The sequence below is a fragment of the Lepidochelys kempii genome, chromosome 2, assembly GCF_965140265.1.
Source record: "Lepidochelys kempii isolate rLepKem1 chromosome 2, rLepKem1.hap2, whole genome shotgun sequence".
Lineage (NCBI taxonomy): Eukaryota > Metazoa > Chordata > Testudines > Cheloniidae > Lepidochelys > Lepidochelys kempii.
In genome coordinates this window covers 59,993,764-60,008,996 of record NC_133257.1, presented here as the reverse complement: position 1 = coordinate 60,008,996, position 15,233 = coordinate 59,993,764, and positions in this window count along the sequence as shown.

Below are 15,233 nucleotides of genomic sequence, written 5' to 3'. Positions count from 1 at the left end.
CCCACTTCCTGGACAAGGTTTGGTAAAAAGCCTCACCAATTTGCTTAGGCGACTACAGATCCAGACCCTTGGATCTTAAGAACAATGAACAATCCTCCCAACACTTGCACCCCCGCTTTCCTGGGAAATGTTGGATAAAAAGCCTCACCAATTTGCATAGGTGACCACAGACCCAAACCCTTGGATCTGAGAACAATGAAAAAGCATTCAGTGTTTTACAAGAAGACTTTTAATAAAAAATAGAAGTAAATAGAAATAAAGAAATCCCCCCTGTAAAATCAGGATGGTAGATATCTTACAGGGTAATTAGATTCAAAAACATAGAGAACCCCTCTAGGCAAAACCTTAAGTTACAAAAAAGATACACAGACAGAAATAGTTATTCTATTCAGCACAATTCTTTTCTCAGCCATTTAAAGAAATCATAATCTAACACATACCTAGCTAGATTACTTACTAAAAGTTCTAAGACTCCATTCCTGTTCTGTCCCTGGCCAAGACGACTACAGACAGACACAGACCCTTTGTTTCTCTCCCTCCTCCCAGCTTTTGAAAGTATCTTGTCTCCTCATTGGTCATTTTGGTCAGGTGCCAGCGAGGTTACCTTTAGCTTCTTAACCCTTTACAGGTGAGAGGAGCTTTCCCCTGGCCAGGAGGGATTTCAAAGGGGTTTACCCTTCCCTTTATATTTATGACACGCCCCCCAAATCTCAGCTAGGGTGAAACACTGGCTGGGATTTCTTCCTGGAGCTCTAGGAAAACAGAGTTAATAAGACACATGCATCTCTAAATATACTACCAAGTACATAAAGACTAACAATATTTTCCACATCTCAAGGACGATTTTAACCAGTTGATTCTGGGAAACTTTCACGGGAGAGTGCATCAGCCACTTTGTTAGAAGCTCCTGAGATGTGTTGGATGTCGAAATCAAAATCTTGGAGAGCTAAACTCCACCGAAGAAGTTTTTTGTTAGTTTCTTTGACGGTGTGAAGCCACTTTAGTGCAGCATGGTCGGTTTGCAGGTGGAAACGCCGTCCGCAAACATATGGGCGTAGCTTTTCTAGAGCGTAGACAATGGCATAACATTCTTTTTCAGTGACTGACCAGTTGCTTTCCCTCTCAGACAGTTTTTTGCTGAGAAACACTACAGGGTGGAATTCTTGATCAGGTCCTTTCTGCATTAAAACTGCTCCCACACCACGCTCGGATGCATCTGTGGTTACTAGGAACGGTTTGTCAAAGTCTGGGGCCCTTAGTACAGGGTCAGACATGAGTGTCGCTTTAAGCTTGTTAAAGGCCTTCTGACACTTTCCGGTCCACTGAACAGCATTTGGCTGTTTCTTTTTGGTTAGGTCTGTAAGTGGGGCAGCGATTTGGCTGTAGTGCGGTACAAATCGTCTGTAATAACCGGCCAAGCCTAAGAAGGATTGAACCTGTTTCTTTGACTTTGGGACAGGCCACTTTTGGATAGCATCCACTTTGGCCTGTAGGGGGCTGATAGTTCCTTGACCCACCTGGTGTCCAAGGTAAGTCACTCTGTTTAGGCCTATTTGACACTTCTTAGCCTTAACAGTTAGTCCTGCCTCCCTTATGCGCTCAAGGACTTTTTGTAGATGTTCCAGGTGGTCTGCCCAGGAATCCAAAAATATGGCCACGTCGTCAAGGTAGGCGACTGCATATTCTCCTAATCCCGCTAGGAGACCATCTACAAGTCTTTGGAAAGTGGCGGGTGCATTTCGCAGCCCGAAAGGGAGTACATTAAATTCATACAGCCCGAGATGTGTGATGAAGGCTGACCTTTCCTTGGCAGATTCATCTAGCGGTACCTGCCAGTACCCCTTGGTTAAGTCCAAGGTAGAGATGAACTGGGCCCGTCCCAGTTTCTCTAATAGTTCATCTGTGCGTGGCATGGGATAGTTGTCTGGGCGAGTTACAGCATTTAGCTTACGGTAGTCCACGCAAAAACGTATTTCCCCATCTGGTTTGGGAACTAGAACCACTGGAGATGCCCATGCACTTTCAGAGGGGCGGATTACACCCATCTGTAACATATCCTGGATCTCCCGTTCTATAGCAGTTTTAGCTTGAGGAGACACCCGGTAAGGTTGGACCCTAATTGGGTGAGCATTACCTGTGTCAATGGAGTGGTATGCCCGTTCAGTCAGTCCTGGGGTGGCTGAGAACGTTGGCGCGTAGCTAGTGCACAGCTCCTGGATCTGCTGTCGCTGCATACGCCCAAGGGTCATGGAGAGGTTCACCTCTTCCACACCACCAGCACATTTCCCTTCGTAGTAAACACCTTCAGGCCACTCAGCGTCGTCTCCTCCCTGGGCTGTAAACTGACAAACCTTTAATTCTCTGGAATAAAAGGGCTTTAGAGAATTAATATGGTACACCTTAGGCTTTCGGTTGGAGGTGGGGAATGCTATGAGATAATTAACAGCTCCCAGGCGCTCCTGGACCGTGAATGGCCCTCCCCACGATGCTTCCATTTTATGGGCCCGGAGCGCCTTTAAGACCATGACCTGGTCTCCTACTTTGAAGGAACGCTCTCTGGCATGTTTATCATACCAGGCTTTTTGCTCTTTTTGAGCATCCTGTAAGTTTTCTCTAGCAAGGGCTAAAGAGGTTCGGAGGGTGTTTTGTAGGTTGGTTACAAAGTCCAGAATGTTAGTTCCTGGAGAAGGTGTAAATCCCTCCCATTGCTGCTTCACCAACTGCAATGGCCCCTTAACCTCACGGCCATATACAAGTTCAAATGGGGAAAACCCTAAACTGGGATGTGGTACAGCTCTGTAGGCAAAGAGCAACTGCTGCAATACTAGGTCCCAATCATTGGAGTGCTCATTTACGAATTTACGTATCATGGCCCCCAAAGTTCCATTAAACTTCTCCACCATGCCATTTGTTTGATGGTGGTAAGGAGTGGCAACCAAGTGATTTACCCCATGAGCTTCCCAAAGGGTTTTCATAGTTCCTGCCAGGAAATTAGTCCCTGCATCTGTGAGGATGTCGGAGGGCCAACCTACCCTGGCAAAAATGTCTGCTAGTGCCTGACACACACTTTTAGCCCTGGTGTTGCTTAGAGCTACTGCTTCCGGCCATCGGGTGGCAAAATCCATGAAAGTCAGTATGTACTGCTTTCCTCTGGGTGTCTTTTTCGGAAAAGGACCCAGAATATCCACAGCTACTCGCTGAAATGGAACTTCAATGATGGGGAGTGGCTGGAGAGGGGCTTTGACCTGGTCTTGGGGTTTTCCCACTCTTTGGCACACCTCACAAGACTGGACATAGGTAGAAACATCCTTGCCCATTCCCTCCCAGTGGAATGATCCCCCCAAACGGTCTTTGGTCCTGTTCACCCCAGCATGGCCACTAGGGTGATCATGGGCTAAGCTCAAGAGCTTGGCCCGGTATTTAGTTGGAACTACCAACTGTCTCTGAGGATGCCAGTCTTCCTGGTGTCCACCAGAAAGAGTTTCCTTGTATAAAAGTCCTCTTTCTACAACAAACCTGGATCGATTAGAAGAGCTGAGAGGCGGTGGGTTGCTCCGTGCCGCCGTCCAAGCTCTCTGGAGGCTTTCATCTACTTCCTGTTCGGTCTGGAACTGTTCCCTTGATGCTGGAGACATCAGTTCCTCATTGGATTGGGGACATAGGCTTGGTCCCTCTGGAAGCGATATAGGGGATGGAGCTGTTTCTGTTGACTGTGAACCGCTCTCCGCTGGTGCACTATGTTGGGATTCAGGCTCCGGCTGAGCCTCTTGTGTAGGGTTATCGGCTGCTGCCAGTTCAGGTTCGGTGGGGCCCTCTGGTGTTGAGGTTGCAAGTACTGGATTCAGTGCTGACACTGGGTCTGGTGTTGGTTGTTTGGCTGGTTCCGGTTCTGGGACTGGTTCCGTCTGGGTCTCTGGGACTGGATCCACTACTGCTGTTGCAGACATTGGCCTGGGGTCCGGGTCCATCACCTCTGACTGGGTCCTGATAGAAGTTTCCGGAACAGAGCTAGGCCTCACGGCTTGTTTAGCCTGGCTGCGGGTGACCATTCCCACCCTCTTGGCCTGCTTCACATGATTGGCCAAGTCTTCCCCCAACAGCATGGGGATGGGATAATCATCATAGACTGCAAAAGTCCACATTCCTGACCAGCCCTTGTACTGGATAGGCAACTTGGCTGTAGGCAAATTGAAAGAGTTGGACTTGAAGGGTTGAATCGTCACTTGGATCTCTGGGTTGATTAAATTGGGGTCCACTAAGGAAGCATGGATAGCTGACACTTGTGCTCCGGTGTCCCTCCACGCGGTGACCTTCTTCCCGCCCACACTCACAGTTTCCCTCCGCTCCAAGGGTATCTGGGAGGTATCTGGGCCTGCGGACCTCTGGTGTGATTCCGGTGCAATGAACTGTAATCTGTTGGGGTTCTTGGGGCAGTTGGCCTTTACATGCCCCAGCTCGTTACACTTAAAACATCGTCCAGCTGACGGGTCACTGGGGCGAGGAGGGTTGCTGGAGAACGGGGTGGTGGGACGATAAGGGGTCTGGAGGGTTCTTTGGGAGGTAGGTGGGGCTTTGGGCGGCCCCCGGTAATAGGGTGTGGTCTGGGGTGGTCCCTTCTGGTCTCCGCTCCAACTGCGACCAGTTTTCTTCTTCTCTGCCACCTCCACCCATCTGGCTCCAATCTCTCCTGCCTCAATTATAGTTTTGGGTTTCCCATCTAGGATGTATCTTTCTATTTCCTCAGGAACACCCTCTAAGAATTGTTCCATTTGCATTAGGAAGGGCAAATTTACTGGAGATTCAACACTTGCTCCTGATATCCAGGCATCCCAATGTTTTACAATGTGGTAGGCATGTCGGGTAAATGACATGTCTGGTTTCCACCTTAGGGCTCGGAACCTCCGATGAGACTGCTCGGGTGTTATCCCCATTCTGACTCTCGCCTTGGATTTAAACAGTTCATACTTGTTCATGTGTTCTTTAGGCATTTCAGCTGCCACCTCAGCTAAGGGTCCACTGAGCTGCGGCCTCAGCTCTACCATGTATTGGTCAGTAGAGATGTTGTACCCAAGGCAGGCCCTTTCGAAGTTTTCTAAGAAGGCCTCAGTATCATCACCGGCCTTGTAGGTGGGGAACTTTCTGGGATGGGAAGTGGTACCTGGAGAAGGATTGCTAGGGTTTGTTGGTATATTCTGCTGGGTCTTTATCCTCTCCATCTCCTCCACATGCTTCCTCTCTTTTTCCTTCTCCTCCTCCACATGCTTCCTCTCTTTTTCCCTCTCCTCCTCCACATGCTTCCTTGCCTCCATTTCCCTCTTGTGGGCAGCCTCTTGGTGTTGTTCTGCCTCCCTTGCTTGTTCCTTCTTCAGCTGCATGAGTTCTATCTGTCTTTCATGTTCCCTTTGTTTTTCCTCAGCCTGAAATTTGGCTAATTCCAGCTGTAGTCGAGCTGAGGATTTGGCCATTCTAACCTCTCTGTTTTTAACTAACTTTACACCCGAGGTTTAGAAATAAACAAACAAAACTTGGCTGTAAAATTTTGCTGTGCTGGAATAGAATACCTATTCTCTGATAGTGATTGTCAGCCTACAGAAAAAGACAATTCCCTTGTCTCTGCTCTGGGCCCAAATTAAAGCAAAAAACCTCCAACTACTTGGAAACCTGCTTACCCAGCCCAAAGGAAAAAAAAATTTCTTTTCAAACCTGTGCTCCTTGTAAAACAAAAAAAAAAATCAAAATCCTAAAAAAAACCCTGCCACTTTTGTCTCCAGGCAAATGGGTAGAGCACACCCCCCCTATTTACTTTTAGGAAGAAAAGAAAAAAAAACCTCTGGGTTGGAAGACTGTGAATTTCCCTGCAGGAGTTAAGTACCCTGCCTCCAGGCAAAGAAAACCTGCAATTCACAAGATAATCCCCTTTTGTCTCTGCTTGACCACAAAGCAGAGAGAAACCAAGCTGCTTTCAGTTTCAAAGCTGCTTTCTGGACTTTCTTTCCAAAGAAAAAAAAATTTCCTTTTTAAAATCTGTATTTCTAGTTCAAAAAATCTCAACTGGATCTCAAATGATTTCAGGTTAATCCCACCACTGTGCCACCATGTCAAGGTTCCTCCCCCACTCTGAACTCTAGGGTACAGATGTGGGGACCTGCATGAAAAACCTCCTAAGCTTATCTTTACCAGCTTAGGTCAAAACTTCCCCAAGGTACAAAATATTACCCCCGTTATCCTTGGACTGGCCGCTACCACCACCAAACTAATACTGGTTACTGGGGAAGAGCTGTTTGGACGCGTCCTTCCCCCCAAAATACTTCCCAAAACCTTGCACCCCACTTCCTGGACAAGGTTTGGTAAAAAGCCTCACCAATTTGCTTAGGTGACTACAGATTCAGACCCTTGGATCTTAAGAACAATGAACAATCCTCCCAACACTTGCACCCCCCCTTTCCTGGGAAATGTTGGATAAAAAGCCTCACCAATTTGCATAGGTGACCACAGACCCAAACCCTTGGATCTGAGAACAATGAAAAAGCATTCAGTGTTTTACAAGAAGACTTTTAATAAAAAATAGAAGTAAATAGAAATAAAGAAATCCCCCCTGTAAAATCAGGATGGTAGATATCTTACAGGGTAATTAGATTCAAAAACATAGAGAACCCCTCTAGGCAAAACCTTAAGTTACAAAAAAGATACACAGACAGAAATAGTTATTCTATTCAGCACAATTCTTTTCTCAGCCATTTAAAGAAATCATAATCTAACACATACCTAGCTAGATTACTTACTAAAAGTTCTAAGACTCCATTCCTGTTCTGTCCCTGGCCAAGACGACTACAGACAGACACAGACCCTTTGTTTCTCTCCCTCCTCCCAGCTTTTGAAAGTATCTTGTCTCCTCATTGGTCATTTTGGTCAGGTGCCAGCGAGGTTACCTTTAGCTTCTTAACCCTTTACAGGTGAGAGGAGCTTTCCCCTGGCCAGGAGGGATTTCAAAGGGGTTTACCCTTCCCTTTATATTTATGACATACCTAATGGTTCCTAAAATTGTTAGCTTTTTTTGACTGCCACTGCACATTGAATGGACGTTTTCATAGAACACAATGACTCAAAGATCTATCTTGAATGGTAACAGCTAGTTTAGACCCCACCATTTTGTGTGTATAGTTGGAATTATGTTTTCCAATGTGCATTACTTTGCATTTATCAACGTTGAATTTCATCTGCCCTTTTGTTGCCCAGTTACCCAGTTTTATGAGATCCCTTTGTAACTCTTCACTGTCTGCTTTGGACTTAATTACTTTCAGTAAATTGGTATCATCTGCAAATTTATGCCACCCGTTTTTCCAGATCATTTATGAATATGTTGAAAAGCCCTGGTCCCAGTTCAGATCCCTGGGGAACACCACTATTTACTTCTCTATTCTGAAAACTGACCATTTATTCCGACCTTTTGTTTCCTGTCTTGTAACCAGTTACTGATCCCTACTTTCTTTGCTTAAGAGCCTTTGGTGAGGGACCTTGTCAAAGGCTTTATAAAAAACCAAGTACACTATATCCATTGGATCACCCTTGTCCGCATGTTTGTTTGATCACCTCAAAGAATTCTAAAACTTGGTAAGGCATGATTTCCCTTTAGAAGAGCCATGTTGACTCCACCAACAAATCACGTTCATCTCACGTTCATTCCAATAATTCTGTTCTTTACTATAGGTTCAAACAATATTCCTGGTACTGAAGTTAGGCTATTTAGCTTCTCCACAATGGCCTTGTCTTCCTTGAGTCCTCATTTAACACCTTGATCTGTCCACTGATTACACCTCTGATTGTTTGGCTTCCTGCTTCTGAGGTACTTACAAAAAAAATGCTGTTAGTTTCTTAGTCTTGCTAATTACTCTTCAAATTCTTTTTGGCCTGCCTAATTATACTGTTACACTTGACCTGCCAGAGTTTATGCTCCTTTCTATTTTCCTCAGTAAGATTTGACTTCCATTTTTTAAAAGATGCCTTTTTGCCTCTAACTACCTCTTTTACTTTGTTAGCCATGGTGGCAATTTTTTGGTCTTCTTACTAGTCTTTTTAATTTGGGGTATACTTAATTTGAGCCTCTATTATAGTGTTCTTTAAAAGTTTCCATGCAGCTTGCAGGCATTTCACTCTTGTAACTATTCCTTTTAATTACCATTTAATTAGCTTCCTGATTTTTGCATGGTTCCCCTCTCTAAAGTTAAATGCTGCTGTGGTGGGCTTCTTTGGTATTTTTCCACCCCCAAGGGTGTTAAATTTAATTATATTACAGTCACTATTACCAAGCTTCTGTCTGCCACACCGTACCTTCTTTCTACCTGGCACCTACTTTTAGTTTCTGTCCTGTTTTCCCTGCCCTATTATTCCTGAGGAGATGGCACATAGTCAAAGATTGCTTGCTTGGGAATTTGAAAACTTTTCTGTGTAATGCTACTTTGTCGATAATGTATTTTCTGCAAAAGCAACTGGATTATATTCCTCTCCACTAGATATGACCATATTTCAAGATCTTTCTTGGTTTTCCGTAAATTCTGGTTTTCTTTCCACAAGTTAGACACTTTTTATTTAGGATTTTTGACTTTTAGAGTTTGCAAAGGCTTAGCTTTCTTCTGTATGCATCTTCTAGGGTTTGTCACACCTGGTTTCTAGCATGTGCATCTGACTCTAGCTGCCCAGATTAATCATTTGAACAGATATCACACTTTAAAAAAAATCCTAAGTAACTTGGGTGGGCTTTGAAGGTCAATGAACACAGGCTCTTAAATGATTTAGGCACTTCTAAAAATTTTACCCACCATCTTTAATTTTCCTTTACTGACAGTTGCTAAGTTGCTGTCCATTAGTAAACCCCTAACAAAAGGTTTTTAAATTATTTTTTCTCCACTTGCAATTCTTTCTCAGTAAGTATCTTGAACACAATGTGAAATATCTCAGCTGGAATAAAAGAAATGAAAGTTATATGTGAATACTATATAATCAGAATAAATTTTGCATCCTGGATTTTTGTAGTCATATACAGAAAGGAAGGATTGTCCAGGAGCTAGGGCATTAGCCTGGGACAGACTTAGGTAAGTCACTTAGGCCCAGATCCTCACAGATATTTAGGCACCTATCTCCCCTTGATGCCAGTGGAAGTTCAGTGCGTAAATACATTTGAGGATCTGGGTCTTAGTCTCTGTGTGCATCAGTTCTCCCTCTGTAAAATGGAAATAATAGTACTTTGTACTCCATGGGAGTGTTAAGAAGAAATGCGATAAAATTGTGATGTGCTCAAATTCTATATCAATGGATTCCATTCAAGAACCTAAGACATAGTGAATGAATACAAAAGCATCCTATGAAAGAGTGTACCAGGCCTTTGCAGCCCCTGCTGGATGCCTTGTTTCCCAGTGGACCTTGCCACAGGAAACAATATTCCAAGAGGAATACAGCAGCCATTTTGGAAACCAGTGAAATCTGGACCTCCAGCAGCCAAAAGCAACATCCAGTCAAGGCCCAGAAGGCTGAAATAAAAGAAGCTGCCTGCTGTCAGCAAGTCAGTCCTTGGCTGGAGCCAGAGAAGTGAGGAGGGATGTTCTCTAGGTTACAGTCAGAGGAACCAGCCCAGGTGCCAGTGCTGGCCACAATCAAAAGGAACCCTGCTGATTCAATTCCAGAGACGAGCATTAGCCTGAAAGTGTGAGAAACTATTTTGACAATCTGGAAACTTTTTGACTTGCTCTACTGCCAGGGCAAACATGTTTGATGACAGAGAGAAATTACCATCCCATTTCAGTTTCTGATGGTTCAGGTGTTCTGCATTACACTTCAAGGCACACTGTGGACAAGGCAATGGTCTCTGGAGAAGATCAGAGATTAGTGTATAAATGTATGTGCATGCTAAACGAAGACATGTAAATGTCCAGCTGAAATTGCAGAAGTGTGGTGCAGATATTTCAAACCATTTTTGTCCCGTGGATCTGCAGTGTATAAGCAGCAGCTGGAGTGTGAAAGCCAGTATAGGAAGGATGGCACTGACATTCTTACCAATAGCCATATTTTAAAAGTTATTTAAATATTTCAACAACTTTTTAAACAAATGTTTTGTTTGATTGTTTGTCTTACAGAGGACTATTTGTATGCCAAGCAATTATATGTATTTCTTTTGAAACCCTGACTTTTAGCTATTAAAAAACTTAAATTCAGAGTTTAAATACAATGGCCCTGAGTTAAGTTCTTCAGAATGCTTTCTGAAAAGACAAGATTCTGTCCTGTAGAACAGTAAAGAGTTAAGCTGATAGGTAGGCATGTGACAGATTTATGTTACCAATCTGCCTGGGGCGTCAGGAGATCAGGCTGAGGTCACAGGATCTTTAGGGGAGGAGATGAAAAGGACACCAAGTGTTTGAATTTTAAAGCTTTATTGATTAAAATAATAAAATAACAGCAGTGAGTGTTGGGACTGCTCCCTCGTCACTCAAAGGAAGAAAGAAAGCATTAGTGCCCCAAGCCGTAACCCACTTTCATACTCACACCCGCAGTACCTGAGGCTGGCCAAGCCTGGGTGTAATGTAAGAAGAAGAGGGGGAGGGGTGGATGGGAGTTCTTGTCCCATGCATGGGTTGTCCAGGGTCCACAAAACTTTGTTTTCCCCGCCTTCACCATCTCGTTCGTTTTTGCAATCTCTGCAGTCATGCTCATCTTAGTTCTCCTTTTCTCATGGCTGGCTGGGGTTGGCTAAGATATGAATACAGCTGCAGACTTCTCGTCGGACTCCGTGACTTTGGACTGGGACCAGTGTCTTATCTTCGGACTGAGCTAGCTGAAGTATTGAGTTAACCCATTTTCTGCTCTCTCCTTCCCACCCCTTTGGCCTCTCAGAGCCTGCAAAGGAATCTTCCACTCCACACTCACACCTTTGACCCTTCCCTAAATGCCTTGCGAAGCTTCCGACAGCGTTAGCAATATACAATTCTGATCTGCCTCTCCCAGGGGACCCCCTGAGAGAGGGGGCCATTGGGGTGTGACAGGCAGGGGAATGTAGCAGATTTTGTATATAATTCGCCCAATTATCTCATTTACAAGAACATGTCACACCGCTGTCCCCAAAATTCACATCAGATTTAGTTACAAACCAAATATACACTGCTGTGATTCTACAAATCTTTTTACGAACCTTAGGGATTTGGGGGCTCAACTTTGGATTTTTTTTTAATGGAATGGTATCCTCCTTCTCCATATCCTTTGTTTCTACCAACATGTCCCAAACTTCCTCCTTCCTTTAGCCATCTTCTAAGGTGACTTTTTACCTGCCCATTCCCTAGCGAAATCATCAAAGGGCAGTTTACTGACTCACATTTCTCATTGTGATCTTCAGAGGGCACTCCGCAGACCCACTCTCTTCTCCTGCCATTTAGATGGGCCAGTCCAAAATCCAGTTCCCCGGATATCATAGTGAGAATCTGTTAGGGGCAATTGTGTAGCAGTGAAACCTTGAATGTGCAGTCTGGTCCCACTGCTTCCTCTGCCATGACCTTTGGCAGAGACACCTCCAAATCATTGCGCGGCTGGAAAACCTGGAGTACACCTGTAGTGCACTCTGGGGCATCTCAGCCCTAGAATTAGGTGAAGAGCAATTGCCGATGCAGCTGGTGATGAAGCCCCTACCATTCTCTGCAGAATGAGGTAGAAGAGAGATACAGGCAGGCCTGGATTAATGCTTAGGCAAATGGGACATGTGCCTAGGGCCCAAATCCAGGGGGTTGGGGGCAGGTTGTTTTTAGTTTTCACTAATACAGGTGTGTGTGCAAACTGAAGGAATTTCACCTACTTGAGTGAGTGGCATTGCAATCTCATGCATGGGGCTTGGGCCAGCCACCCCTCTGTCATGATGGAGAAACTTCTGTGGAGAGAGGAATTGGATAAATTTAATCAATTACGTAATCCAACCAATGAGATAATAGGTAAAACCCATTGTAGGATTGTGGGGTAGGTTATGTTGCCACTATATGAGATACATTTGGAGCTAAATTATGTGTCTTGAGTGGTAAAGCCAGGGCAGCCTGTGTATGGCATAATAGGTCCAGGGCATTGGGGGACTGCAACATGCGAGTCCTGTGCACTGCAGCCAGTGTAACTGAGCCTTTAGTGTAGACTTCGAAATGTGCATTTGGCATGGCATCTTACTAGTACCCAGCACTCCCATTATAAAAGCCAATGAGTCCTGTCCGTGGTCTGGAGTGTGTGGTACTTGAGTTCTCTGTTCTTGCACATGTTCCTCAGGTAAACTAGCATCGGAAGGAACACCATCTCTATCCAAATGTCTGACTTATTTTATTGTGACATAGGACATGAGCACTCCTTATGTGGGTTTTAAATTAGCAGGAACATCCAACCGCTTTCTTTTACAATAAAACATAGCTATGTTTCCCACCCTCATGCAAGCCCATACTGCTACCAAGGAGTTTGGCTATGTAATACTATGATGTAAAGAATAATTCTGTTGCGTGCAGTGGTTTTTTCAATAGGCAGCCAAAGCCCAGGAAGACTAAAATAATTCCCAATAACTAAACCCTTTAGGTTGATTTTGAAATTAAATCAGAAATTCCCCACTGAATTTACTGGCTAATCTTTATGAACCATCTGCCTGATTCAACTTACCCTTTGGTCTAAACACAGTGCATTTTTAACAAAAACTACTAGAGTTGGATTAAAAGTTTAAAGGGTCCAATATTTCATAGATGTTTCATTTTTTTTCTAAGCATGGGGTCTATAGTAATTATGGCAATCCAGGGTTACAGGTGGATACCAAAAATTACCAATAAGTTTTTTAAAACTCTCAAACTTTTTAAAATGTTATATATTCTGTATTTACCATGGTGTGCAATGTATAACATTTTTGTTAGCACTCCTTTGAGATGGTGTGCAAAACTCAATCATTGCTTTTTCTACTCATAGGTCTTTTAATGTCTTATATGGTACCCATCACCATAGCATCTGAATAATGTAGTCATCCCAAATTTATGTCAATAAAAACATTGTGCCATAGTCCTCCATTGTTTGGGTGTGTATGTAATACTTACCTACAAAACTAATACGAGGGATCCACTATCAATTATAAGATACAATATAACGATACTTCAGTTGCTCAAACAATTTACATACTGAAAAGCTTCTAGTACTTGAATTTTTTAAATGTACTTTTCAAAAAATGATAAAATATTAATTGCACAATTTGAGGAAAGGAGGCAAAATGTTTCTTTTTATAAATTCTTTTTCTTAGCCTCTCACACATACACAAATAAATAAATTGGGGGTGGGGGAAGGTTTTCTTCAAGTAAGGGTGATGATAACTTTACCTTTCACAGATTTCACTCTCTTTAAACCCAAATGCTTGGCAACTGCCAGCACACAAGAAGTACTGAGCACTGAGACAGTCTGTCCCCACCAAACCGGACATTAATCATGTCATGAATAGTGAAGTAGATTCTGAGGTGATCATTGCTCTCCATTTCCGACCTGCACTGGAAAGAGTATTAAATGTTACATAATGCCTGTTTCCTAGCAAGCAATGCTGTGACTGAAAATTGGGCCACTCATTTTTGTATATGTGCCTTCAAAAGAGTTTTGGGGGTGCTGATCTTATATTATTTTGTGGCATCAGCAGGATCCTGAAAAGATTAAAATTGGTTTAATCTGAGAATTTCCTCTCTACTTTAAACATCTTTTTTTTTAAAAAAAATCTGACTTCTCTACAAATAGCCATTGATTATGTATGACAACAGAATTTGTTCTCTTCTAATCAGAGTAAGCAGCCAGCCATCAGAAGGAACATGAATTAACTAGCATGCTCGGTATTCCAGTGCTGCATTGAGAGCCTTGATTAATTTATTGGTGATATCAATAGATCACAAAAAGAGATGACCAAGCCAAAAAGGTGTGTGTGTGGAGGGGGAGGGTGTTTAATTTAGGTCCCTGGAATTAAAACCACAGGAAATAATTCAGTGTTTGTCAAATGGGGAAAGAATTTTCTGCTCTATTTTACAGGCTCGTAAGATGCACAGTAAACAATTGTTTTTCAAGTCAATCTGTAAAGAATTAGTCCATAGAGCCCATATCTGTCTTCATCAGTACTCATTTTTATAGAAGGCATGGTTTTTCAAGAGCGGTGAACACCTGCAGCTCCAGTTGAAGTCAGTGAGAGCTGCTGGTTGTCAACACCATAGAAAAGGACTTTAGACAAATTCAGATAATATGTCTGCCTTAAAGAATTTGACAATCTAGCCGACAACAAGGGACGACACACTGTTGTGCTGTCCCTTGAGCAATTCTGAAGGGAGTTTTTTTTGTACTCAGGGAATCTGTCTCTCAGTTGCTCTGGGGAGGGAAGCTGTACTTGTCACCATGTACACTCCACAGTGGGTCAGTGGAACTCCAGCACCTGGTGCGTCGGGGAGGATGGAGTCAAGTCTAACCACTAGACCATCCTTCCTCCCCTGTGTGACTGAGGGATGTAGCTGCTCTGTAGAGCCTGCTTCCCACCACACACAGGGAGCAGTGATAAGGCACAAGGGAGTTAAAGGGTGCCTTATACACCCTCTACTTCCTTCCACTGGTACACAGGATGGGCCGTGATCTGGCCCAAAATAGTTTGGGATTAGGAAGGTGGGATACAAGAACAAGTAAGTAACTGAGCACTGAAGTTACCATCCATCTTGTTGATTCCAGGTACAGCAAGTTGAACGGAAGAAGCTAGTGTCCCTTCTTTCTGAGTAGCTATGAATCGGCACCAATTAATTTATTATGCATAGATGAATCATTTATTTATTTATTTGTAATATACAGGATATATTACACAGGACTTTTATTTACAGCACATAGACAACTTGGGGGCAAGAGGGAGGGGGTTTAGTCAAACATTTGGACATTCTGACAGACGGTTTCTCCATCAAATTGTAAAGGTGCCAATCTCCTCATATAGGTGATACTAGTAGCAATGTATATCATGAAAGTTGCCTTACACTTTCTATTATAAGGCCCTGCTTTCAGTGGCATTTAACTTTGCCCATTTTTAATCATTGAGGCTGAAAATTTCCATTTTGAAGGTCTTTCTCAGGCTGAATTTTTTGGGGGAAGCTTCAGCTAAAATAGATCAGCCATTTCTCAGGTAAGGGGAAAACATGTTTTTCCCATGTTAAAAAAAAATTCTTACAATTGTTTCACAGAGAAGCTTT